This window comes from Canis aureus, chromosome 1 (genome assembly GCF_053574225.1).
Source record: "Canis aureus isolate CA01 chromosome 1, VMU_Caureus_v.1.0, whole genome shotgun sequence".
NCBI classification, from domain to species: domain Eukaryota; kingdom Metazoa; phylum Chordata; class Mammalia; order Carnivora; family Canidae; genus Canis; species Canis aureus.
In genome coordinates this window covers 30104831-30115995 of record NC_135611.1, presented here as the reverse complement: position 1 = coordinate 30115995, position 11165 = coordinate 30104831, and positions in this window count along the sequence as shown.

Here is an 11165-nt window from a genome sequence, read left to right as displayed (position 1 = left end):
ATCAATGACCTCCCAGCAGCTCTGCTGTGTCCTGGCAAAAGGTCTAGGGCCTAAGCCTCAGTGTAGGCAACAAAGAGCTGCTTTCTTCACTTTCTTCACTTCTTGTATGTATGTTTAGGGTTGGCTTTCTTGTGAAGAAATACATATCAGAGGATATTTTGTACAGTTCCTCAAGAAAACTGGTCCAAAATGTGATAAAAATACAGTTAGTGCTTCTGGTTATATACAATTACACACAATGATAGATGACTGAAAAATTACCCAGAATTGCCTGAAGGGGCAGAGTAACAGAGCAAGAGCTAGAGAATTCATTTTCTTGCTTTCCCACAGGGTCAGAAAAAATAAATTCGAGCATAGATCTAGAGACAATCTCAGCCCCATACTGAGAACTGACCATAAAAATAGGTGAAGGATGGTCATTTCCCCAGGCACATCTCTCCACAGGTCTAGGCTTCAGTGTGTGTAAGTCTGCATTGGTACATACATTGTATCTTTAACCCTCACGCCTGTCCACAAGGCAGTCATGATTATCATGAAATAGATGGTCACTTACTTTACAAGCAAGCCTCTGAGAAGTTGTGATTTGACAAGGTCAGAGACCGTATCTATCTGCTCCACAGCTTAAGCACTTTATCAGACCCTCTAGAACTTCCTCTGGGATTTTGTACACACAGATATCTCTTTAGTCTCCTAAATTAGTTTTTCTTTTTAAAGACAATTTATTTGAGAGAGAGAAAGAGAGAGTGTGTGTGTGAATTGGGGGAGAGGTAGATGGAGAGAATCTTCAAGCAGACTCCTTATTGAGCGTGGAGCCCAACTCAGGGCTCGATCCCATGACCCATGAGATCATGACCTGAGCCATAACCAAGTTGGATACTTAACCGACTGAGCCACCTACACACTCCTCACAAATTCTTTTTTCTTTTTTTTTTTTTTTCAAATTCCTTTTTCAAATGTCAGTTTCATTCTGTTGAACTTCGGGATTTTCTCTTTTTTTCTTTGATGTCATTCAGTATATTGAAGGACAAGTATTGACCATTAGGACAAGACAGCAATGGGGGCAGAAAGATCTGATGGGACAGCTGTGCAACTGGGTAGCCATCTGCTTTCAGGGACAAATAGAGCAGCACCAGTAGTACTTGTTTGCCCTAGATGGTTGGAAGGTATGTATTCACTGGAAAGATCTCATAGTCTATGCAGTTGTTAGCAAACATTCACTGGTATGTTCCATCTCCAAGTTGCCCTGAAAGCTAGTGTCAAAAATTTCTCTGGTATCTTGATTCTCAAGAAGAAATTCAGAAATTCAGAAATTCATTTTATAACAGAAGACCCAATGTTTTCAAGGCAAAAACAAATCCAAAAAAACAAAACCCAACAATGACAGCAACAAAACAACCTGATGAGTTGAAAAGCTGATTTAGAATGAACTCTAGACAAATCTTTTAAAATGATAACCATAGAAATTCTTACACCAAACTGTATGATTCCCTTTAATTATGTGTCATTTATCCAGAGACATAAGTGAACTGGGAGAATAGAATATTTTTTATTGTTTGGGTGGACTTCCTTTTGTTTATTTTACTTTATTTTTTAATTTAAATTCAATTTGCCAACATATAGTACATCATTAGTTCCAGATGTAGTGTTCAATAATTTATCAATTGCATATAACACCCAGTGCTTTTGTTTATCGTGCTGGTTGGGACCACATTCTCCAGAAAGGAAAGTGAGCCTGTGTCTCAACAATAACAAAACTCACTACATAGACCAGTGTTTGGTGTTGTCCACACTGAGCAACTGAAATTGATCTCTACAGAATAGGAGTGATCTGGAGAGATCTTGACCCCAATGACCCAAAGATGTTGATTTTTTTTAAAAAAGCTAAGACCTCAATCCGTTTCAGCACTTCAATGATAGTTAGCCTCTCTTTACTCACCTCCTGGACCTGATGTGGGCAGGGGCTGGTCCATTGGGCATTGCTTCCCCTGTCTAGGGCTTCCTCCTTTCTAACCCCCCTGTTGGTGACTGAAAGCAACCAGGAGCTGGTTCTGCCAGATATTTGCATTGGGACTTTTTATCTATCAAAGATAAATCTGGAGCAATATACTTTGCCTTAGGTAAAACTAATTCCAGACATTCTGTGCAACTGGAAATTGATATTTTAGGCAGAAAGGCCCTGTTCCCTGCCCTTGAAGCCATATAGTACTCAAGGCTGATGATATTGGAGACAGGTCTGTTTAATCCTATTAGAGCTCTAGGAAGGTAGGAGATGGTGAAAAGAGGCCGTACAGCAGCTAGGGCGGACACTGCAGGTTGGGTCCTTTCCTCCCACTCACCCCTCATGTCACCCACCGATCCCAAGATTGCCCCGTGATGACCCCATAGCTCTATTCTTCTTTGTTACTCTTGTTTGTCACTCTATCAAGGGGTTTCCTCTCCCTCATACCGCATCTTCACCTGGTGGGATCTGACTTAGGTCAATCAGGGTTCTTCTCAAATCTTGAGAGTGAAGGAGAGAAGCCTGCTCTCTTCTCTGGGATCACTCACTGTAAGGATCAGCCAAATGTGGAGCCACTACCAGCCAACTTTCCCACCAGATAGAGAAGCCCATTACGGACTGAAGTGAACACCAAGGAAAGCAGAGTAAAGATGGAAAGAGAGATTTCTGACAGAACTCAAGTAAATTCAGTTGCACTAAAAATTAATTTAAACTACAGTAAATCCGACTGAACTTTGACTCAAGTGAGCAAATAATTTACTTTTCCTCCTTTACTTTGACTAAATTTCCATCACTTGTAACCCAGAGATCCTTGACTAGTAGAATAAAATAATAAGCATGTGTGGCATGAATTGTGTGCTGTATTAACAAAAGTAAACTTTCTCCGTGTCTACTATAACCCTTAAATACAGACAGGAGCATTGCTAGAAAGTGTATCTTTCTACAAATGATATAATTAATGCAGTTGGAGTTTGGAAAAGCCCTACAAAGGTGTATCATTCTGGTCAGGGCTTTATCAAAGATTGGGGCAGCCACAGTCTTACTTGCTCAGCAAATTCTCAACTTGGGTCTATCACTTGGTTCAATTTGCTTCCATCTTGGCACTCAATATATGTGATTTTCATTTCTACTCATTTTTGTAACAGCAAATCAAGGTCCCATGTGATGTTCTCCAGAAATCATATGGCTGTATGAATACCATAACTAAAGGACAAGTATCTCCCTCTTGTTGTCTTAATATAATCTTTAGGGTCAAAAGTTCTTTTAGAAGGCTCTGTGTTCAGGGGCACAAATATTTGTTGATGCCCTAGTATATGCCCCTTGCAGTGCTATTGACTTTATTCCATGTACCACACCTACAACGCCTTCAGAACTTGTTTCAAATGCTTACAGCTCGCTTGTTCTCTCTCTCTCTCTCTCTCTCTCTCTCTCTCACACACACACACACACACACACACACACACACACCAGCTGCCAGTAAATACTTCTCATATGTCACTTCTACTGGTTTGAGAACAGGGCTTTGTAACTGTCTAGATTCTAGTCAAGACCTGACTTCACCACTATCTTCCATATTTGCATGAAGAACAATATTTTGCACTGTTTACAATTAATCTGTTATTTTATGTTTTCTCAAAATAGCTTTAGTGAAGAGGAATGTTTCCAGAAAGTTGTTTGTCAACTCCTTAACAGAACCCCAGTTTACAAGTGTATTTCTGTTCTTATTTTTAATGTTGTATGGCACCCCGGGGCACAGATCCTAGGCATCAATAGTTTTGCCACAGTAGCAGGAATGGAGCTATGGAGACAAGACACTGACAGTCTGCTGAGACCTTCACAGGCTGGGACCCACCGCCACTAATATACATAGAGTTCCAGTGGTTCAAGTTCATTATTAAAAGCAGCAAATCTCATTCTTTCAAGGAAAGGTAGTTGAGATCATCACTCTTGCTTTTCATAGACCTCTAATAAGAAAAATGAGCTCACATTGTTCTGTAAGGAAAATATCTAACATCTGAACTTAATCTCTCAGCACCTTCACCCCGAGTGGGTGGAAATTCCTTTCCCTTCCTGCAAATAAGTAGGAAAAATAATCTAACAGGAAAGTGGCCTAAGTAAGGATTTCCTTCACTAGCACAATAGCTAGTATAATATAGGCAAACATTAAGTGTTTGTTGACAAATTGAATCACCTCCCCTGCACAGACATTTGCTATTCTTTCAAGATCCTTCATATGGGAACCACTGTCTTATATTTGAAAACTCTCCCCCACCCCCCGACCCCTCAGGTTTATGAAATAGCAGCCAGTGTTTTCTCTCCATACTTCTCTTGCAACTAAGGGGCAGTACTGAGTCTCTGCCAACCTGTAGCCCTGCCCCAGGCTTTGAATCCCAAATAGGTTTTAAATGAGCAGTCTTGTGCAGAATCCCTTCTGGCCAGAGTGGTGAGAGTGGCACAGAGACAGCCTTGGCTGCATTTTTGGTGGCAGCACCAATGGCTGGCGTTTGAGCTTTTAGTGGAGTAAGCTGCACTGGCTATGCCCACTGCAGCACAGGAGGCTTTAATGGGCCAGTCTGCAACACAACTGGAACATTGTTCCCAGCTGTGTAGCCCCCTAATTGGGTTCTCGTCCCTGCCACACACCCCCTTGCCACCAAGAGCCTGTGAGTTATCCAAAATACATTTCTTTCTTTCTATTAAAATGAAGTTGTAACTTATATGCCAAAAAAGGACACTAGTGTTAAGGATATAGGTCAGTTACTCTTACATATGTATTCTGTGTGTATTTCAGATCAAGATGTAGAACATTTCCAACAGGCTTCTTTGCATAACCCTCACACTTCTTGCACTTAGTATCCCCCAAGGGGTACCCACATCCTGATTTCTATCTCAGAGACAATCTATATCCGTTTCTGAACTTCACGTAAATAGACTCATACAGTATGTAATATTCTGCATATGTCTGCTTTCATTATTGTTAGGTCTGTAAATTCCATCCATGTTATGGCATGTATCAATAGTTCATCTTTTTAAATTAATGCGTAGACTTCCATTGTATATTTAAAACACAATTTATCTATTCCATTCATGGACATTGGTTGCTTCCAGTTTGGGATATCACAAATAAAGTTTCTACAAATTTTCTTATGTATGTTTCTGGAAGGCATACTCACAGATTTCTGTTAGATATATATACCCAAGAGTAGATCATTAGGTATGTTTAGCTTTAGTGGATACTAACAAACCCATTTTTTAAAGTAATTATTTTAATTTATATTCCCACCTGTCAATACAAGAGAATTTGAGTTGTTCTATATTCTTATAAGTATTTAGTATTTTTAATATTTTAAATTGTAGCCATACTGGTGGGTGTTTAGTCATATTTCAGTGGGGCATGTGTATTTAAATGAGCATGTATTGAAGATATAACTCATGAATGAGAGTACTAGAAGAATAGTAAACCTTATAGAAAGGACTACAATAGAGAGAGAAGTATTTATGGTCATTGAAAAAAAGATAATATAAATACTAATTTATAGACAAACCTGGTTAATGTCCTCCAGGGAAATGAAACTGTAACTTTTAGTGATATCTTCTGAAAATTATATACATCTCTACAGGAAGAGAGAGCATTTGCATTGCTGTAGAGAGAATAATTTACATGTCATTCGATTTTTGGAAGTTAACATCTATCTGAAGTTGTAAAATATCCTAATAATAATTAGTGGGTCAAGGATAACCCTGTTTGACAATGAAAGGACTGCACTCATCCTTTTCCCTTTACACCTTATGGATCTCTTTTATTAATAGTTCCTTCACTGTTATCATCAATAATCTTGTATTTCCACCTGATACACGTACACAGATACAACATGAAGCATTATTTAACATATAGAAACCAACTTGTGGTATAATCAGTGAGCCTAGAGCTATACCTACTTAAGCATTTACTAAGACCACAAGGTTAATTTCTATTTCAAAATTTTGTAAAAATTTCATTTTTAGTAGTCCCCATCTCTCCAAAGATGTTTTTTTAATTGCTTTTTTATTCCAAGATTAGAAAACTAAACCTGAGAAATTCATCTTGACCAGTTTTTACCTGTAGCTACTAAAAATGTGGGTGAGTCCCTCTCTCTTTAAGGTCCCAAAAATCTTTTAGAACTCAAACCTGGGACTCCTGGCTGACTCAGTTGGTAGAACACAGAACTCTTGATCTCAGGGTTGTGAGCCTCATGGTGGGTATAGAGCCCACTTAAAAACAAAGAAACAAACACCAAACCCATTGGGAACTGACCTTCCTTAGTATATAAGACTGGATCTCTGTGAATCAAAGCAGGTACTAGACCATTTTACTAGGGGGCTTTTTAGGTGTTGGTTCTATGTGTAAAGAACAACCCTTGTTCCATATGGTGGGTTTATCATACTTATTTTTAAAAATTTATTTACACTTTCAAAAAATCTGTTAGGTTGTACAATCAATTTTCATCAAATTATATTCTGGTTTAAAAGGCTGTTATTGACTCCTCGCAAGGAAATATGTTGCCACTAAAGGGGAAAGCTTCGCTTGTAATAATTATTCCTGAATTCCAAGGGGTTAGTGAGAATGATAACCTTTCATAAGTGTTCTACTTAATTAGGATTAGAGATAGAAGAGTTTGAGATAGGTCAAGTAGCAATTATCTATAAAAATATAACAACAAATATTAGCCTTATTCCAATAAAAAATCAATTACATGTTTCTCATCAGTTCATTGTGTTTTATTTGATTAATTCTTGCATCCCTAGATATTGAGGATGGGTAGTCTGCACTCATGGATTCCTCTGTTTCTGGACTGAAGAGAGTTCTGGAAATCATGACTCAGACCCATGGTATAACCTGACAGCTATCTAAGCACTATCCACTCAGAAGCTATGCTATTCTAAGTCTAGCCTTTGAAGTAACAATAGATGCAGAAGTATCTGGTAGAGTCCTTTTGATTAAGTCTCTGAAACCATCTTTTTCTGTTAAGGGTCCATTTCTAGAGTTGTAGCTTATGGCAAAACCTTTGGGCAAATATGCGAGGAAGACTGAGACCATTCATCTATTAGGAGACAGACTGGCTGCCATTAATTTGTTATAATTGCTACAAATATCAGGATGGAGGGAACTAAAATTTTCTATCAGGGTATGATACCCATTTACTTTATGAGGATTTTATCAACATTTCCCCTGAAGGTAAGAATGGCCTATAGATAGCCAGGGCATTCACAAATTTCCAGGACCTTCCAATCTATCCTGTAATGTTGTCCATGCACTGAAACACATTTGTCAGTAATCCTTTACCAACACAGAATTAATCTATAAAAGGCTGAGCCTCTCTTTTATTTGAAAAATTTTCCCACCCAGCTCTTATAACAGTGTTGAACTAACTAAAGAAATATGAGCCATACCAAAGCTAATGATTTTTAGCATCTTTCTTTTTATAAAAATAAATATACACATACATACATACATACTTACTCACTCACATCTTTTGCCTGGAGGACCTCCAGGGAACCACAGCTTGTAATAGGTTATTTGTAAAATGTCTTGAAAAAAATCTTTTTATGCATCCAAGATCTAACATTGGGAAGACACCAATAGAATTAACACAGGTGGAAGTCACATGGCTCAATAACATACATGTGTCATCAGTGATCAGAGAATGACCATAGTATACCTATTATGGTCTGGCCACCTACTCATAAGAGTGACCAGATAGCATTTAGAAATCAACAAATCCTGAATTCATCCAGAAGTAATTTTATGACTGATGCTTTTATAAAACCAGGGAAATTTAGACACAGACACAGGAAATGTAGCCATGTAAAGATGGAAGCAGTCTGGAGTTATGAAGCCACAAAACAAGGAATGCTGAGGATTGTCAGCAATCCCCAAAAGTTTGAAGTGGCAAAGGAAGGACCTTCCCTGAGTCCTTCAGAAAGAGAGTATGTCCTCCCAATGCCTTGATCTCAGACATCAGAACAAAGTCCTTGTCTGGACACAGGTTTTCAGACTGACTTAATTCCTACCTTGTAGGTTTGACACACTTTTCCTCATTTGAATGGCAGGTAGCTCCAAGGAAGCTACGTGGGGGAAAAAAATCAAATTGAATAGGAAGGCAGCACTCTGAATGTGTTCTTTACCAGAGACTTCTCTGACTGAAGAGCCTTGACAAGCTTTTGAGAAACGCTCTGAGTATTGGTTTATCTCCAACAGTTTGGGAGGTAGAGTCAGTTGGCTTTTCAAACTTTCTAAGCCTCCCCTTTCTGGATGCTATTCTCTTCATCTGTGTTCAAAAACCTGCTGATTCTTAAAAAGTTCATCACTCTTTAAAAAGCCTTTTTACAAACAGCAAAAAGTAGCAACACAAATTAACGTTCTGACTCTTTCCAAGAGCTTCCTCTGCAGAAACAGAGGAAGCAGTCTGCTTTCCCCATTACTGTAGATGATCATTTTTCCAAATGTGTGTGTCAACCAGAAAAAGTCATCAGCCTCTGAGCCTGAAATTCTGTATGTACCCCCATTACCTGCTGTTCTCCTATTACACCAATGCCACATTTTATGTTTTAGCTATGACAGCACCATTTCCCAAACCCGTATTAGGGCAAGGGCTAAGCTACCGTAAAGGGAATCAAAAGCATCCTGGTTTAAGTATGATAGCTATTTCTTTCTCACGTTATAGTACAGGGTTGAAAAGTGAGTTCTGCCCCAGGAAATCATTCAGGGACCCATTAGAATGAAAGAGGGCTGTAATCTCTAATACACAGCTTTCCAAGGCTGCCACAGAAATAGAAAAAGGAAGAGTGATTCAAAGGAAACATCTTTAAGAGGATGAACTGGCAATTATGCACATCAATTACATTCATTTCCCATTGGTGAGGACTTAGACACATGGCTACACCTAGCTCCAAGGGAGTTGGAAACAAATGCCTCAAACAGGGCGGCCCCATTCAATAAAAAGGGAGAGAATGATTTGGGAGGATAATCGATAGTCTGCCCCTGTCAGCATAGTGCTGTACTTCATTCTTCATAATGTTTATATAGTATAAAAGGGAACAGACAGGGGCGCCTGGGTGGCTCAGTTGGTTAAGCCTCTGCCTTTAGCTCAGGTCATGATCTCCAAGTCCTGGGATGGAGCCCCACATGGGTGGCGGGGCCGCCCCTGCTCAGTGGGGAGTCTGCTTCTCCCTGTCCCTCTGCCCCTCTCCCCACTTGTGTGTCCTTTATCTCTCTCGGATAAATTAATAAAATCTTTTTAAAAAAAAAAGACAGAACAGACATAACAGAATTTTTCAACTATGTCCTTCTTGGTGGATTTTTAAGTGGTTCTCAATTTATTGCTATTGTAAACCCTCTTTATACACAATTTTGTTAGCTGTACCTCAACTGCCTACTGAAGATTTACTAATTTACCCTCCTACTAAGGGCATTAAGTATACCTTCTCTCCTACAGCCTGAAAAAGTGCATTTTATCGAATCTTTTATAGTCTGATAATTTAGCAGGTGAAAGATGGTGTTCTGTTTCATTTTGCATTTCCTTAATTATATTGATTTTTTCCTTTCTTTATATAATCATTTTATTTCTTTTTCTTTTTTATAACTACCTATTCTAAGTTTTTGCCAGTTTTTTGTTGGTTTGGGGGTATTTTTTAGCAAATTTTTATTAGCACCTTATAAAAACTTAGCGTTTTTGCAAATATACTTGGGCCATGCTCTACGTTAGAGATGGACAAAAAAATAGGCTTGAGGATGCAATCTACCCTGTAAATGAAATTTTATTGGAACACAGTAGTGCTCACTTTCTAATACACTATCTCCAGCTGGTCTTGCACTGGAATGACTCTGTTAAGTAGTTGTGACTGTTTAAGTAGAGGAGAATGTCACCCCTGCCCATCTTAGGCTTTCAGCTGGGACTCATTAACAAAAAGGCAGATTAACAAGAGAAAACAGAATCATTCCATCACACATCACAAGGCAGGAACCCAAGCGAAGAGTCACTCACATGGTGCTTGGTATTCAGCTTCAACACAGAGCAACACGTTTACAGGGACCCGACGGGCCACTTAGGCTTCCGAGGGTGGCAAACTGTGGTAGTAAGCTCAAGGACCTGACGGGAGGAACTGATGGAGGAAGGTTTGTGTGCAGACTCCTCTGGTGCCGTCCTGGGCTGAGAAGTCTGTCTCCAGTAAAAGGAGAATTAAATCCTGCCTTCAGGCAGGCAAAGGGGAGGATATTGAGAGTTTTCCTGTATGTGTTGCTTCTTCATTGCCTTTAGCTCACAGTATTTTTTCTGTCAAAGAGGCCTATTTTGGAGTGACATATTCTGGTTTCCTTCATGACAAATTATTATACGGCCTAGAGTCTAAAATATTTACTTTCCAACCCTTTATAGAAAAGGTTTGTCAATCCCTGCCCTAGACTCACTGTAAGAATCTCCACGGTTGGGGGCTATGTTGATATATTTTGGAAAAGCTTCTCATGGAATTTTAAGTTCACCAAAATCTGAGAAACATGAGTTAGTTAGTTGTAGAATACAGAAAGGCACAGTTTCTGAGTAGACTTCTTTTAACCTCTTCCGCATTTCATATCCTTTCCTCTCCACATCCAACTATCCACAAACCACAGTCATTTTTTCCTTTTTTTCTTTTTTAAGGAAGCTCTTTTTTTTTTTTAAGATTTGATTTATTCATGAGAGACACACATACAGAGAGGCAGAGACACAGGCAGAGGAAGAAGCAGGCTCCATGCAGGGAGCCCCACGTGGGACTCAGTCCCTGGTATCCAGGACCATTCCCTGGGCCAAAGGCAGGCGCTCAACTGCTGAGCCACCCAGGGATCCCCTACACAAACCACAGTCTTAAGAGAAACATACCTGGATTTCCAAGCAAGTAAAACTGAAAACTGATAACAGTCTGGTTATTCAGGCACTGTAAAATTATTTCAAAGTAGTAAAACTTTATTTTAAATAGTAAAGTTTTGGGGGAAAAAATGAGGATTTCTTGATTATCAAAGAAAAAAATAACTCTCTTTAGGAAACAATTCTGATATGCAAGTTTACATGTATGTACATGCATAGACATGCATGTATTTGCATATGGTTTAGCTATGGGTTAAAATGATGTGGAGTGTGTACGTACATATATG